This window comes from Pelmatolapia mariae, linkage group LG6 (assembly GCF_036321145.2).
Source record: "Pelmatolapia mariae isolate MD_Pm_ZW linkage group LG6, Pm_UMD_F_2, whole genome shotgun sequence".
Lineage (NCBI taxonomy): Eukaryota > Metazoa > Chordata > Actinopteri > Cichliformes > Cichlidae > Pelmatolapia > Pelmatolapia mariae.
In genome coordinates this window covers 6,909,997-6,927,716 of record NC_086232.1, presented here as the reverse complement: position 1 = coordinate 6,927,716, position 17,720 = coordinate 6,909,997, and the positions used below count along the sequence as shown (strand labels likewise).

At 45.0% G+C, this 17,720-nt stretch overlaps 1 non-coding gene across 1 annotated transcript; it reads right to left on the bottom strand.

The window, feature by feature from the left end:
* Nucleotides 1-14,002: 14,002 nt before the first annotated feature.
* LOC134629854 (5S ribosomal RNA) lies at nt 14,003-14,121 on the bottom strand. The gene has a single exon (XR_010094087.1). It is a non-coding gene; the product is annotated as a 5S ribosomal RNA (ribosomal RNA).
* Between the last annotated feature and the right edge of the window lie 3,599 nt (nt 14,122-17,720).

Here is a 17,720-nt window from a genome sequence, read left to right as displayed (position 1 = left end):
TGTCTGTCTCCCGAATCCAAACTGGAAGCTGGTTCCACAGAAGAGGGGCCTGAAAACTGAAGGCTCTCCCTCCCATTCCACTTTTAAATACCCTAGGGACAACAAGTAGGCCTGCAGAGCGAGAGCGAAGTGCTCTAATAGGGTGATATGGTACTACAAGGTCATTAAGATAAGATGGGGCCTGATTATTTAAGACCTTGTAAGTGAGGAGCAGGATTTTGAATTCAATTCTGGATTTAACAGGAAGCCAATGAAGGGAAGCCAAAACAGGAGAAATATGCTCTCTCTTCCTAGTCCCTGTCAGTACTCTTGCTGCAGCATTTTGGATTAGCTGAAGACTTTTCAGCGAGTTTTTAGGACATCCTGATAATAAAGAATTACAGTAGTCCAGCCTGGAAGTAATGAAGGCATGAACTAGTTTTTCAGCATCACTCTGAGACAGGATATTTCTAATTTTAGAGATGTTGCGCAAATGGAAGAAAGCAGTCTTACATATTTGTTTAATATGTGCCTTGAAGGACATGTCCTGGTCAAAAATGACTCCAAGGTTCCTCACAGCATTACTGGAGGCCAAGGTAATGCCATCCAGAGTAAGAATCTGGTTAGATACCATATTTCTAAGATTTTCAGGGCCGAGTACAATAACCTCAGTTTTATCTGAATTAAGAAGCAGAAAGTTAGCGGCCATCCAGGTCTTTATATATGCTGATGCTTCTTCTCCTGTGTAATAAACTCATAGTTTGATTGCACTTTTCTGGAGCCTCCGTCGTTTGTTGTCTGATCTGCAGTTGATCGATCTCGCTTCACCCTCCACACCCTCTAGCAGACCGTTACATAGGGAAACCTTTTGTATACAAGCGCGCTGATCCACACAGGTGTGCACACGGGTGTTCACTGTTCGTAGACATAAACTACACCTTTCTTAGCTGCTACTTCAAAGCACATTGTGCGCTGTCTGTCCTGCGTGCTGCACAACAACATTCAATATTTAATATTTACTGCTGTTTACACTTAGCTAGATTAACGTGATGGTGTTGTGTTTAATATGTTGCTTTGTTTTTTTTTTTTGCTTGTTTTCTCTTCTTTTTCTCTCAACAGGTGATCCAGGAGATTTTTTTTTCTTTGTCTTTGTAAGTGCCCTTTCTCACTGTCCCTTTTCCCTTCTGTTTTTCTCTTCCTTCCTCTCTTTCTTTCTCCCTTTCCTATCCCCCAGTCATGTCTGTCCCATCTGTAACAACTGAAAATAAAATAAATAATAACAACAAAGGTTGATCAAATGGACCAATACGGCAATGCCATGATGATCCATTTGGCAAAATAAATTCATTTGGTATCCTTGTTGGTCTTCAGACAACAATTCTGACAGCTAAAGAACCAAATGGGACAGGCAAAAAAAAAAAAAGAAAAAAAAAAAGACATTGTAGCTAGACATAGTAATGAAACAAGTAAAAGTACCTCATTATATACATATACATATTTACTGCAGTGCAATGTAATGTGGTAGAGTTTAAAAACTACTTGAGTATTTGAAACTGTTTAGCTGAAAACTATTTAGAAACTTGCCTCAGGATGATCCAGAGACCACCGCAGAGGAAACTGTTGATGCTGCAGTGCACTGGCGTGTCCAGCAGACTGGCCACCCCAGGTGCCACCCAGAAGCTAAAACAATAAAAATCAATCAAATATCAAATGTACGATTATGTTTTGACAGTGAAGGTCAGATATACGAGTGTAAGTGAGTGCAGCATCGGCTTCTGCACTATGAGCATCACGTTAGCAAAGGAAGGAGAGCCAAGCACGAAAGACGGCACCGCAGAAAACAATTTTTTGGCTAAAGAAAATGAGGAGAGAATAAATGTCCCGGTAACTAATATTAACTTTGTTGAGTTTAGTAAACTTCGGTGAAATTAGAATACCAAGGAAAAAAATAACACTTAAAGAATTATTGCAACCGTAGGATATTTCAGACAGTAGGCTACTGGGGGGAGCTAGCACAAGAGTTATGAGTTATAAGATATAGTCCAAGTCGTAACATTGCTGTATGGAGCTGCAGATTTGGTTGCAGGTTAACATAGCTGGACTGGCCATCGGGCATACCGGGCATTTGCCCGGTGGGCTGATGACTTATTATTTATTTTTATTTTTTTGCAACGGCATGAACAGTGAGAGGTGGTGGATTGGCCAGATGCTGGCCGATGTGTAAAAATAAATCAGTTGTTTGGTGGTGGCTATGGCGGAGCTTCCACAGAGGCCAGCAGGTGGATGAGGGAAGGGGAGGCAGGAGGAGGAGAGACCCGAGGCAGCCGCCAGTCCGAGTGTCAGGTGAACTGAACTTCAGGTAAGAAGTTATGACCTGCAGTCTATCTGGGTCAGATATAAACCAAGTTTAGGTGGAGTTTATTTTCGTTGTGCTGACTTTTTACAGTCAGTTACAATAACTGGTACTGCGTACTAGCTAGCATGACGGAGTTTCTATACAGCTGGGTGGGTGCTATGATGTTACTGATAGTGGACTGTATTTTATTCATAAGGTTATTAGTAGAGTTGCCAACGGCTCCTTAAAAAATGGAATAGTCCCTCATTCAGAGAAAATATTACGCGTTTCGTATTGAGGTGAGAAGAGACGCAGTTTGTCCCGGACTTCAGCTAGAATGGAAAAAAGACACAAAGCTGGAGTTATTCTGTCTTTACGCTGCAGCTGCCTCTTCTTCTCTCATTCTCTCCCCTCCCTCTCCTGTTGCTACTTCAATCATGAAACTGATCAATGATCAGCTGATCGGCTTTTCTCTCTTGTTTGTTTATCGCCCACTTTGCGCCAGAAAGAGGAAACCAGCGGATGTCGCGGTAAACAACAGCAGCACGTTTAAGCTTGATCAGCTGTTGTTAGAATTTATTTAATATTAATTTCTAGTATCAGCTGATGTTTGCTGGAGCCACAGCTGCTGGTCATGATATCGGTTTGGATATGTGGTGAGAGGGAAACATGCAGATGAAACCAGGAGATGTCCTTACTGAATCATCAGAGCTGAACAGGTGATGGAGAAACAGGTTTACCTTTTAGGTTTCATGGATGAGTTGAAGGGAAGTTATGAACTGTTTCTGAGAGACAAATAACACCAGGATCCTTTTCTAAGTAGCTGACAGCTGGTAACTGTGCAGGGGCGGGTCTAGCAAAGTTTTGCCAGGGGGCCAGGTAGGGCATTAACAGGGAAAGGGGGGCACAAAGAAATACTTTCTTATTCTCATTTAAAATATCTAGCTTTTATTAAATAATTATCTGAATCTTGCGAACAAAGTTTTTATCTGATGTAAAATGTATAGAAATCATACATATACCAACAAGACACCGTACGTCACTGTCACAACAGCGTTTGTTTTCATTCAAAGGCTTTATGGCTTTAATACCTGGTGGGCCAGTCTCTAGTCAAAATGCCCGTTTTTTTGTCCCAGTCCAGCCCTGCAGGTTAATACTGGCAGTGTCACCATGCCAGCTGACTCTATTTCATCATCAGCCGGTGTTGTTCTTTATACATCAATATTACCAAAGTTTACCATAAGGCAGCATAGAAAGTATTTACTTGCTTTCAGGTTTCATTCAAATGTTAGTCTTTTCATTTGTTTCCCCACTTTTTTCCTGTTTCAAAATCAAACACCAGTTTGTGAGAAGATTATCTTCTTTTTTTAAATTAATAGGCAGATAAAGTTTTGCATTGGCATTGGCTAATTTGCCAATTGTATGTTAAAAATGTTCGTATTTTAATATTCAAAAATGTTTTTGCCCAAAACATATGTGCACTATATGTCAGTAAAAATACTATGCAAATATTGCTGTCCTTGAATGCTGAATAAACACTGACAAAGCACTGATTGTATCTCTTGTACTTTATCAGCGCAGTATCTAAAAACTTTGCACTGTAGTGGTTAAAATCTCATTCTAATAAGAGTTAAAAGCGCATTCGGTTATTAGGTTTATAGGGTTATTGAATTATGGTTGATGGTTGGTAGAATTTGTTTTTCAACATTATCTGCCAATTACATCTGCCACCCTTCTCCAAATCTGTGCCCCTACCTGGCCCCCCCAACAAAAATTTTCTAGACACGCCACTGCTGCAGTGCTTGAAAAACATCCCAGTAGTGATATTCCAGAGAGTGAAAACAACTTAGCAGACATGTACACTTTGGAAAAGGATGTTTCAGTAAGTGGTAAAACCTATGAAAATGTGCCTGTGGCAGAGGTGTGGTCCCTGGCGTAGCTGCAGGGGAGGGGTGGAGCGGTGAGCTCAGTGGGGTGGTACCGGGAGGCAGGTGAGCCACAGGTGGTGGCGATTGTGTGATGAGTGTTTTTCCTTCTGTGTGTTTATATAGTGACGGCAGAGTCGAGCGGGAGGTGTGCTGGACTGGGACGAGCTGTCACGGCGCATTGTTATCATAAATAAAAAACGTTTTCGTGAGCAAAAATGGTGTGTGTGTGCATCGCATACATCACAGTGCCTAAGGCCATTAACAATACAGAGCTGTACGAAAATGCAGAAAATAATAGATTGAACACAGTTAGAGGTTCAGTGAGAATACACACAGCTGGGAATCTACTGAAATCCACTGTATAATCTTTGTTCCAGAGTTTGAGCTTAGCTTTCACTGATGTCTTATATGAGACTTAAGATTTTAACAGGAAGAAACCTCAGACAGAACCAGGCTCAGGGAGGGGCAGCCAAGTGCCGAGAATTCTGCTCCTCACATACAAGGTCTTAAATAACCAGGCCCCATCTTATCTTAATGACCTTGTAGTACCATATCACCCTATTAGAGCACTTCGCTCTCGCACTGCAGGCTTACTTGTTGTTCCTAGAGTATTTAAAAGTAGAATGGGAGGCAGAGCCTTCAGCTTTCAGGCCCCTCTTCTGTGGAACCAGCTTCCAGTTTGGATTCGGGAGACAGACACTGTCTCTACTTTCAAGATTAGGCTTAAAACTTTCCTTTTTGCTAAAGCATATAGTTAGGGCTGGACCAGGTGACCCTGAATCCTCCCTTAGTTATGCTGCAATAGACGTAGGCTGCCGGGGATTCCCATGATGCATTGAGTTTTTCCTTTCCAGTCACCTTTCTCACTCACTATGTGTTAATAGACCTCTCTGCATCGAATCATATCTGTTATTAACCTCTGTCTCTCTTCCACAGCATGTCTTTATCCTGTTTTCCTTCTTTCACCCCAACCGGTCGCAGCAGATGGCCGCCCCTCCCTGAGCCTGGTTCTGCCGGAGGTTTCTTCCTGTTAAAAGGGAGTTTTTCCTTCCCACTGTTGCCAAAGTGCTTGCTCATAGGGGGTCATATGATTGTTGGGTTTTTCTCTGTATTTATTATTGTGCGATCTATTGTACAATATAAAGTGCCTTGAGGCGACATTTGTTGTGATTTGGCGCTATATAAATAAAATTGAATTGAAATTGAATTGAATTGAAGGGTTTGAGGGCAGGAGGACAGGACAAAGGCATAAAGGAGCTGTATGGATCAGCTCTCTGGAACTAATTAATTTGGTTTCGTGATGTTTAAAGATGCGTTTACTGTGCATGGTGAATTTGAATTTCATAGTTGTGCAGTAAATTTAGAAATGGCAATGAAACATTTGAAGTGTGTCTGCATGCATCAAAAAAATTTATTCACAAATGCAAGTGAAACACTTTCACTTGAGTCCTTTATTTCTGATATGCAATTAATTAAATTGTAATTTCAGTTACAATTTTGACCTCCAGTAGTTGTTAAACCAGGATATTTAAGATCTGATGATAAAAAAATAAATAATTTATTATTATTATTTTTGTCATTTTTGTGTACTCCAAAACACAAATGCAGCGTTCTGTCTTGTAATCACTGACTCGTTTTGCCTTCTGGCACGTTCCTTTTCATTATGTTTGCATCTCCATAAAACGCTCACCTTTTTCCAGACTGTGGTGCATTTAGTTCAGTTCACATTTATTTATTTGTTTGCTCTTTTTGATTTTGGATGGTAATTCAAATTCAAAGAAATCTGCTTAGGTAAAAAAGACCATTTGTTTTTGTCTTCAAATTGAATGAATCCATTATTTTGTTCAGTGTGTGTGTGAAAAATTATTTTACTTAATGTGAAATAATTGATTAGTGAGAGCTGCTTAAACCAGTTTGCTTCATAGGTCAGCTTGTAGCTGTGATTGGTGGAAGCACACCAAACGGGCCAGTTACTGGCCTGTCAGCTCGCCTAAAATACCCTTTTTACTGGGGCCATCGAGCCATTGCTTATTTCAAACCCTAGAAATCTAAAAACATAAACCATCTGCTAAACTCTTGGCAGGAAGTGGTTGTGGTACAGAGGACACAACTGCTGAAGACAGACACCAGCATCAGCATTCACAGTCCTGTCTGTGGCTGGGTTTCGACACCAAAAGCACTTTGATTAAGGTTTGGATAGATCCTTGTTTTGGTGAAATCTGAAAGTCATTGGCGCTCAAGAAATCAGGATTTTTCTGTGTATTAAAGATGAATACAACTTTAAAAGCCAAATAATACTGCCACCACTACAATGAGATATTACAAGATTAGTACAACATGAAGGCTATTGTGGAGGTAAGAGTTTTAACAGAAGTATAAACCTCATCGATTCATTGTCAGCATGTTTTACAAAGTCTGTGAAGGCAACCTGTTTCTTACAGACTGAGTTTTTTAGGTAGCTGATTGAGATCAGAGGAAGTGACACCGTTTTTAATATCACTGACAAGGGACAGGATGGGCATGGTAGTTTGGTGTGCCTCTTTGTTGTCAAACCACCCAGAGTCACTCTTCTTCTTTGTGTTGGGATCAGTTGTGTTGGCAGAGAGTGTCACACTGCATGCATACACATAATACACTTACTGAGGGAAATTGGGGTAAGGCAGAAAATCAGAACTTGTTTATGTCTCTAAAACCCAGGTTTACATGCAGTTTGTCAGTAATCAGATTTCTTCCCAACCCAAAGCCCAAGCCCAAGGGCTTTGGGTTTAATTATTTTGGACACTAAACATAATAATCTTCCCTTTCATCCAGCTGCACAAAGCAGTACTTTGCGTGTCTTAAGTCTGTCATGCCACGTGCTCTTATAAAAGCTCACTAAGAAACACTTTTACACAACACATGGCTGAAAATCAGGTTTCTCATTCACCGATCCACATATTTAACCATATTTCCCTTAATCTCTTATCCCTAATTAATAAGTTTCTCATTTACTAGTGCTTGTTTCCACACATGCAGATTCACCAATCTGCTATAGTGGCACCCAAAAACACACATCCCTTTTCTCATTCTTGAAATACCCCTCACTGAATGGCCACCGAATTGTGACACTATTAAATCTGACACAGGCTCCTCCCTTCCAGCTGCCCCACATACCCCAGGGGGAGGATTTATGCAAACAAACCTGCTTCACTTCACAAATCAGAGGTTTGCATAAACAGCCACAGTGCTACTTAAAGGTGTAGGAGTTTATTTGAAGTTAGAAAATCTGGTTTGGGCATCACTTGAGCGCACACCTGACTGTTGAACTGAATACACAGCTCTGTCCTATATACCTGTAAAGACTTACAGAAGTCAGGTGTATCTGGGGCAAAGCATGAAGTGTTGTGCCACAACCTCAAATCAGAGCTGCTAAGGTGAACAAAAAGTAAAAAACTGGGCCACAGTGTCCGTGTCCTTAAATACGGCACTATGCATGTCATGAGTCACCTCAAGCACCGTTTGGCATTAGTTGGTCTGTGCTTGGCTGTTTCTTTTCTTTCTTTCATTTTTAAGATCTCATTGCCTTCTGTTGTTTCACTGTAAGTGTATACTTATACGGGTTCTTTCTTTAAGTTAATACATGCAGGCAACATATGTCTGCATATTAAATAGTTCCTGAAATCACACCATCCCACTGAAGCACTTACATTTATGTGTTAATGTGAGGACAGCTGGCATAGGAAGTGAACATGCGTTTTTCAGCCCTTTGTGTACTTTTCACCTTTCAGGGGCTAAAAGTAAAGAGTGTAGTTATCTTTTTTCCTACATCAGTACCTCTACCTTAAAAAAAATCACACTGCTGGACAGTATAGAGATCTATTTATAGTACATATCTCATTTTTTTGTCCTTTATCGTAGAGGCTCTTTGTGACTGCTCTTCCTCTTCCTATCCCTCCACTACATTCCATTTCCCACTGTGCTTTAAATAGACCTCTAATGTATCCCTCTGCTAACAGTCGAAAGGTTAGTATGGCATTTTAACCCCAGAGCGTGGTCCATTTCTTCACCACAATGTGTCACAGCCCAGTGGTTTGTGAAACCAGGTCCCACTGAAAAAGCACGGAGATGGTGGTTGGCTGTTGAGACACGGCTCTTAATAGGGACTGGTTACAAGAAGCAGGGAGCAGCTGTCTACACACTGACTCACGCATCAGCTTTTGTAAAGTGTTAACAATATAGTGGAAACTCTCTCAAAAGTGTAGGCAAGTTTAACATTTCCTGAAGTGTTATGTAAAAATACTAAGAAAAAAAGTATTTTTTTTGTAATGAAGTTGGTGTTAACATATCCAGATCAGTTACAAATAAGAGGAGAAAGTTGGCGATTTCTGTTGTGTCAACGATCCCTGGCCCTAAGGAGCCAATCAGCAGCCACACAGGCAAACGTGACCTAGTCATATTGCTCCTCTGACAATGTAACACTAGTTATAATGTCACTGCTGAGGTTCATATAGTAGAGGCTCATGACACTTTCATCTGAAAATGATGAGAAATACCCTAAAATCTGTTGTAATCAGGGTGCTGCACTAAATCCACATTGTGGTTACTTTGGTTACTTGCTAGGTCACTAGATTTCTGCAGTGGCAGTTTGCATGGAAGATGCTGATTTGCCAGAAAACATTCGCCAGCTTTGCCAATAAGTATGTGACTCGAGCAACCTACTAGCAACTAAAGCAACTGTAGTGCAGCAACCCCAATGCCTAAAGACTAGTCAGTGGCCCTCCATTAACAAGTGCAGGTGTAACATGTTACTATATTCTTCAGCAGTCATGAAGTCCCAGGTTTATATTGTTAACCGGTAAGTGACAATGGGTTTTGTTTTCCAGAGTAATGCAGAATTGATGTAGTAACTAGTGTAATGAATTACTTTCTAAACCGTGAACCACCGGTTGCTATCGAAAAGTGTGAATTCTGCGACTGGTGGTTACCATGGGGTCGCTGATGGACTTTAGGCCTGCGTGAATGCGGCTTTAGCGATCAATTTCACTACTGCTGGTCTGAGGCGTAATTGTAAATTGCATATATAATTGGCATGGCATTCGTTCAGTGCTTTGTGAGAATCAGCTAGAGATATCAATAATACGTGTCAGAACTACAACCTGCTGTGATTTTTATCCTAAATGAAGCATTTTAAACCTTTATTTGGGACTAAATCCCCTAACTATTGATTTGAATGGTTATTCTGCGCATGTTGTTTTCATGTCTCACTGATTATTGTACGGGAACTTGTGATAAATAACTGTCTTAATGCATTGCTCGAGGGGCTGTTGGGTAGCAAGTCTTACTCTTAGGATTGTGATGCAACAGAACCTTTGCTAAGAAATGTTGGTTTCCTTATTGCTCAGTCGCAATGCAAAGAATCCCAACCACAATAGCATTTTATGTGAGTCACTTAATAGAACCTGAATTATCTAGTTGGGTTTTTTTTTTTGTATTTTAAATGTCAAGGTTAAAACTGAGTGTTTTCATTATTAATCCATCTGCAAATTTTTGTAAAAATGCTTGTCCTTCATGGTTTTCAGAACTCAAAGAACTTCAGAAAATCCCAATAATGTCGTTTATAGAATAGTTTAAGCTTTAAAAGGCATCCAGCTGTAGAAGCAGTGGTTGTAGTTTTGCAGTAACTTCACTGTAAGCGGTTATACAGAGGCTTACCTGGTTTCATGATGCTGCTTTGGCATGATGACCTTTGAGGAGTCATGCAGGGCTTTTCAGTAAATCCATTTCCCTTTCACAGTAGAAACCTGACTCCATGCTGCAGGAGAACACTAACATTGACTTGAAGTGTAGACAATCTATATTTGTGGTCTGGCTCCAGATAATCATAATTATTGGATATAGATAGTAAACCTAACACAATGCCTTCCCTGTGTTTTATTAATGAGAGAAGACGAGATGAATGCACAACATGCAGATTCTGGCCCAGGAGTTGTGAATCACACAGAATTAATTATGCCAATGCAGGGACTACATGATGTGCCACCACCGTAATGTAACACACACACACACACACACACACACACACACACACACACACACACACACACACACACACACACACACACACACAAGGCTTGATTGCCATGGTAACCTCAGAAGTTTTCACACGGTCCAGATGATGTTTCTTTGTGACAGTGCCGTGCATGCGAGTTCCCATGCTGCAGTGCAGAATTATCATCTGAAGTGTTCTCATCTTGACTGTCTCGTCTTGACTGCCTTAAGATGTATGATACAGCCTCCTGCAGGGAGTCCAAATTCACATCTCCTTTTTCATTCTCTGCAGCATGGCTCTCTGTTTACAAAGATTTACTCGACATCTGTGCGGGTTCTTCATATCACATTCAAATTAAAGCTCAAGTATACTCTTGTAGATGCACGTTTGTATAAGAGAAGTAGCCTAAATGCTACAGTTGCATTATCACTGCATTGTCTTTGATAATAGAGCTGGATCTGTATTGGTACAGAACAGTGACCTAATTTGCTGGCTGCAGGTTAAATACAGTTTTCTGTCTTGTTCTGTAAGCTGTAACCATTTGTAGCGATTGTTCCCTGCGTGGTTTTTGCTCAAGTTGTCCAAGATTTTATTAATTTGCTGTAATTAAAATTTTCTTTTTTAAAAACTATAGTTTTTTTTCTCTCTGACTGTCCTTCACAGATTTGAGTAAATTTATTCTTCTTTCTTTTGATGGACTTTCTTTTGCGGTAATATTTAAATGACACTTCTGAGGCTACAGGCCAGAACCAGTACTTCCATCAAACAGTCCAACGCTGGAGACTGTCTCCACCAACAAAACTTACTACAGCGGCAGCTGATCAGTTTGCTCAGTTATTATTGTCATAAATTGTTAGGCAGATAAAATATCTGCAGAAATTTTAAATGGCTCACTTAGGGAAGTGTGTACATTTTTCTTGGCGCACCCCCCCCCCCCCCCCCCCCCACTAATACCACAAATAGCCCATAAATCTGTGGGAAACACTGATGTCACTTTCAAACTTTCAACAGTCAAAATCAATGGAGAAAAACTTGAATCACAGCATCCCTACTGGTAAACGGGATATTGATTGGACTGTTCTGCAAAAAGCAGGCTAGACAGAAACAATTTACCAGATTATTGTATTTTTCCCTGAATAAGATGCGCAGGTTTCAGAGTAATTGCCTCATTCATGTGAAGGCAATCAAAGAAAGGGGAAAAAAAAAGAGAAACAGAACGAACAGAAGTCTGGACACATTCAGGAGGTAGACGTGGTACACCAGATGTACGGACAAGTCTCTCCAGTCAGGGAGAAGAATGTAGGAGGTGAATTATGGATGTAGAAGTAAGCGGTAATGGCTGCTTAGGGAGGGAAACAGTAGTTCCTATCAGCTGATAATGAAACACTCAGTGAAACTTTGGCAGTTGACAGGCACATCCCTGACCTTTCCCTCCATTGATCTTCTTTAGCGTACCAGCTGGTCAATTCCATTTTAATTTGATGAGTAACCTTAGGAACTAGGTATGGTGTATGAGTCACATGCTCTAGGAGTTGTTTTTGAATAGAGGTTCATCACATTAGCGAGGTGTGCATACGCACAGAGCTATAAAAAAAAGCCTTAATGGCTGCATTCATTTTCTAGCAGTGTGACTCTTTTGTGTTGTCATAAAAGCTGTTCAGCAGATGAAGATCAGAAAAGCATGACAAATTAATGCACATGTGAGGAGACTCAAATTATAAGCAAACGATACTCATACCCACAGGGAGCATTGACTTAATGTGGGCATTCAGTGCATGGTTGCCCTCTGCATGTACCTCCATATCCTTGCCCAATTATCAGTTGAGACCCATGGCTAAAATTGTCACGCCTGCGAAGACAATGAGCTCCTTTGTGCTGGTGAATATTCATAAGGTGCTCTGTTTAGAGAGCCTCCAATTAGGCTGTATTAGCACTCCAGTGTACAAGGAGAAAATGATGATGATGGCTGCTCAGTGATGATAGTGATTTAGGTAAACAGATTCATCAAATGTGGCCTTCAGCAGGCTGCGGATGCACTTCCCCGTCGTGTCAGTTTGAAATTGAAGGAGGCGATCACTTGCTTTTTGTGTCAGTAGTTTTAGAGTAAACTTTTGCTGCATACAAGCAATGTTCCCTCTAATTTTTCATGTGTCTGAGCGAACACACAAACTCACTGAGCGGTCCCTTGGACCACTGTGAGCAACAGCAGACGTGTGCACTGTGGTCACACCAGCATCATATCCATCCAAGTTACATGGTTTATTAAAATAATCAAATTACAGCATTTATGTTAGGCTACTTTTAATTAACTTCTTTAGCCCACTTACAATGAAAATGTAAAAAAATCTTGTTCATGACCTGTGTAGTATGTTAACACTATTGGAAGTGAAAAATAACTTGAACTCCAATTTTGAAAACACAGCTTTCTTTCTTTCTTTCTTTCTTTCTTTCTTTCTTTCTTTCTTTCTTTCTTTCTTTCTTCTTTTTTTTAATATATAAAGCTCTGACTTGTATTATGAGTATGAGTCTGTGGTCTGGGAGAGAGTCTGTAACTCTGTGTCTGCAAAATACAGCATATAATGACCAATGTTGGGCAATTTCATTATATAGTTACTTCTTCAAAAAAGTAACCGAGTTATGCAAACAACAAAGTTTTTTTGCAGCTATTTACCTAAAAATGCAGCCAAGGCGTTTTTTTAAATAAAAATTTCAAACTATTTACAGAACAATCAGCTGTTCTGCATCAAATCTGATGCCACACAAAATATTTGTGCCACTCCAATAAATAATTTCTGTCAACTATGAGATACAGGAGAACAACAGCCTGATACCTGCAGGCCTGACAGCAGGAGATGTATCACTCCTGTAACACCTGTAACATTCAGCAGTCGCCTCATTGTTCTGACACACAACAAAACTATTGACTACACTACACACTAACTACACAAGATTTGCGCTAAAGGTCTCAAATGTCTCACATCTCAAAACATCATTATGTCCATGGCCTCAACCAGAGCCACAGGCCCTGGTGTGGTGTCCATAGCCTCATCCAGCAGCACAGGTCCTAGTGTGGTGTAGGTGGCATCAGCCAGCAGCAGAGGCCCGGGGGTGATGAACATGGCCTCAGCCAGCAGCACAGGCCCTGGTGTGGTGTAGACGGCCTCAGACAGAGCCACAGGCCCTGGTGTGGTGTAGTTTGCATCAGCCAGCAGCACAGGCCCTGGTGTGGTGTAGTTTGCATCAGCCAGCAGCACAGGCCCTGATGTGGTGTAAGTGGCCTCAGCCAGAGCCAAATGCCCTGGTGTGGTGTCCATAGCCTCAGCCAGTAGCACAGGTCTTGGTGTGTTCTCCATGGCCTCAGCCAGTAGCACAGGCCCTTGGTGTGATGAAGACGGCGTCAGCCAGAGCTATATGCCCTGGTGTGGTGTCCAAAGCCTCAGACAGCAGCACAGGTCCTGGTATGGTGTCCATGGTCTCAGCCAGAAGCACAGGCCCTGGTGTAATGTAGACGGCGTCAGCACAGGCCACAGGCCCTGGTGTAATTTAGATGACCTATGTTAGCAGAATAGGCCTCGGTGTGGTGCGGATGGCCTCACCCGGCAGCACAAGACATTGCTGAAAACAGCCAAAAGGAATGTCGTTAATGTGGCCTCATTAATGGACAGCTGCTTTTGTTCTTTCAACACCCTCCTTCTCTGAATCAAAAACCAGCTCAGTGACATGAAAAGCAAACGCTTACAGCACCTGGTATTCCCAGGAAGTCTCCCAACCAAGTACTAACCAAGCCCAACCTTGCTTAGCTTCCGAGATCAGACGAGATCAGGTGTTCCCAAGGCGGTATGGCCGTAAGCTGCTGGCTCCAGCACAAAGCGTCAAATTATGGTATCAAGTGGTGAGGTGGCCAGTACTCAAAGTTACGAACACAAGCCTCCAATTTAACTACAGTGTTAATGGTAACTGCATGCTTGCCTAATACCCTAACCCAAGAACTCATTTTAGCATTTGACCAGCAGCACAGGCCCTGTTGTGTGGTGTAGCTGACGTCAGCCACAGCCACAGGCCCTGGTGTGGTGTCCATAGCCTCATCCAGCAGCACAGGTCCTACTGTGGTGTAGGTGGCCTCAGCCAGCAGCAGAGGCCCGGGGGTGATGAACATGGCCTCATCCAGCAGCACAGCCCTTGGTGTGTTGTAGACGGCCTCTTCCAGAGCCACAGGACCATGGTGTGGTGTAGGTTGCCTCAGACAGCAGCACAGGCCCTGGGGTGATGAACATGGCCTCATCCAGAGCCAAAGGCCCTGGGCTGGTGTCCATAGCCTTAGCCAGCAGCACAGGCCCTGGTGTGGTGTCCATAGCCTCAGCCAGCAGCACAGGTCCTGTGTGGTGTAGATGGCCTCAGACAGAGCCACAGGCCCTGGTGTGTTGTAGACGGCCTCATCCAGAGCCACAGGCCCTGTGTGGTGTACATGGCCTCAGCCAGAGCCAAAGGCTCTGGGGTGGTCTCCATAGCCTCAGCCAGCAGCACAGGCCTTGGTGTGGTGTCCTTGGCCTCAGCCAGCAGCACAGTCCCTGGTGTGGTGTAGGTGGCCTAAGCTGGCTGCACAGGTCCACCGCCAGCAGCACAGGCCCTGGTGTGGTGTACATGGCCTTAGCTAGAGGCACAGGCCCTGTTGTGGTGTAGATGGTCTCATCCAGAGACACAGGCCCTCGGTGTGTTGTAGACGGCCTCATCAGGAGCCACAGGCCCTGTTGTGGTGTAGGTTGCCTCAGCCAGCAGCACAGGCCCTGTGTGGTGTACATGGCCTCAGCCAGTAGCACAGGCCCTGGTGTGATGTAAACTGCTTCAGCCAGAACCACAGGCCATGGTGTGGTGTAGGTGGCCTAAGCTGGCTGCACAGGTCCAAAGCCAGCAGTACAGTGCCTGGTGTGGTGTCCATGGCCTCAGCCAGAAGCACTGGCCCTGGTGTGGTGTAGATGGCCTCAGACAGAGCCACATGCCCTGGTGGGGTGTAGTTGGCCTCAGCCAGCAGCACAGGTCCTGGTGTGTTGAAGTTGGCCTCAGCCAGAAGCACAGACCCTGGTGTGGTGTAGCTGACATCAGCCAGAGCCACAGGCCCTGGTGTGGTGTCCATAGCCTCATCCAGCAGCACAGCCCTTGGTGTGGTGTAGATGGCCGATTCCTGCACCACAGGCCCAGTTGTGGTGTAGTTGCCTCAGCCAGCAGCGCAGTACTTGTGTGGTGTACATGGCCTCAACCAGAGCCACAGGCCCTGTGTGGTGTACATGGCCTCAGCCAGAGCCAAAGGCCCTGGTGTGGTGTAGGTGGCCTAAGCCGGCTGCACAGGTCCTGTGTGATGTAGTTGGCCTCAGCCAGCAGCACAGGCCCTGGTGTGGTGTCCATATACTCAGCCAGCAGCACAGGTCCTGTGTGGTGTAGATGGCCTCAGCCAGAGCCACAGGCCCTGGTGTGGTGTAGTTGGCCTCAGCCAGCAGCACAGGCCCTGGTTGGAAGTAGATGGCCTCAGACCGATCCACAGGCCCTGGTGTGGTGTAGTTGGCTTCAACCAGCAGCACAGGCCCTGGTGTGGTGTTGGTGGCCTAAGCCGGCTGCACTGGTCCTGTGTGGTGTAGTTTGCCTCAGCCAGTAGCAAAGGCCCTGGTGTGGTGTCCATGGCCTCAGCAAGATGCACTGGCCCTGGTGTGATGTAGACGGCCTCAGCCAGAGCCTCAGGCCCTGGTTTGGTGTAGGTGGCCTAAGCTGGCTGCACAGTTCCACATCCAGAAGCTCAGGCCCTGGTGTTTTTTAATTGGCCTCAGCCAGAAGCACAGGCCCTGGTGTGGTGTACATAGCCTAAGCCAGCAGCACAGGTCCTGTGTGGTGTAGGTGGCCTCAGCCAGAAGCACAGGACCTGGTGTGATGAACATTGCCTCATCCAGCAGCACAGTCCTTGGTGTGTTGTAGACGGCCTCAGCCAGAGCCACAGGCCCTGGTGTGGTGTACATGGCCTCAGACAAAGCCACAGGCCCTGGTGAGGTGTCCATGGCCTCAGCCAGTAGCACAGGTCCTGGTGTGATGTAGACGGCCTCAGCCAGAGCCTCAAGCCCTGGTTCGGTTTAGGTGGCCTAAACCGGCTGCACAGGTCCACAGCCAAAAGCACAGGCCCTGGTTTGGTGTAGTTGGCGTCAGCCAGAAGCACAGGCCCTGGTGTGGTGTAGCTGACGTCAGCCACAGACACAGGCCCTGCTGTGGTGTCCATAGCCTCATCCAGCAGCACAGGTCCTACTGTGGTGTAGGTGGCCTCAGCCAGCAGCAGAGGCCCGGGGGTGATGAACATGGCCTCATCCAGCAGCACAGCCCTTGGTGTGTTGTAGACGGCCTCTTCCAGAGCCACAGGACCATGGTGTGGTGTAGGTTGCCTCAGACAGCAGCACAGGCCCTGGGGTGATGAACATGGCCTCATCCAGAGCCAAAGGCCCTGGGCTGGTGTCCATAGCCTTAGCCAGCAGCACAGGCCTTGGTGTGGTGTCCATAGCCTCAGCCAGCAGCACAGGTCCTGTGTGGTGTAGATGGCCTCAGACAGAGCCACAGGCCCTGGTGTGTTGTAGACGGCCTCATCCAGAGCCACAGGCCCTGTGTGGTGTTCATGGCCTACGCCAGAGCTACAGGCCCACAGCAAGCAGCACAGGCCCTGGTGTGGTGTCCATAGCTCAGCCAGCAGCACAGGTCCTGTTGTGGTGTCCATGGCCTCAGCCAGAAGCACTGGCCCTGGTGTGGTGTAGATGGCCTCAGACAGAGCCACATGCCCTGGTGGGGTGTCGTTGGCCTCAGCCAGCAGCACAGGTCCTGGTGTGGTGTAGATGGCCTCAGCCAGCAGCACAGGCCCTGGTGTGGTGTCCATGGCCTCAGCCAGAAGCACTGGCCCTGGTGTGATGTAGATGGCCTCAGCCAGAGCCACAGGTCCTGCTGTGGTGTAGTTGGCCTCAGCCAGCATCAAAGGCTCGGCGGTGGTGTACATGGCCTCAGCCAGTAGCCACAGGCACTGGTGTGGTGTCCATAGCCTCAGCCAGCAGCACAGGCCTTGGTGTGGTGTCCATGGCCTCAGCCAGTAGCACAGGCCCTGGTGTGGTGTAGGTTGCCTAAGCTGGCTGCACAGGTCCACAGCGAGCAGCACAAGCCCTGGTGTGGTGTACATTGCCTCAGCTAGAGGCACAGTCCCTGGTGTGGTGTAGATGGTCTCAGCCAGAGACACAAGCCCTTGTGTGGTGTACTTGGCCTCAACCAGCAGCACAGGCCCTGGTGTGGTGTAGTTGGCCTCAGCCAGAAGCACAGGCCCTGGTGTGTGCTGCTGCACAGGTCCTGGTGTGGTGTAGTTTGCCTCAGCCAGTAGCACAGGCCCTGATGTGGTGTCCATGGCCTCAGCAAGAAGCACAGGCCCTGGTGTGGTGTACAT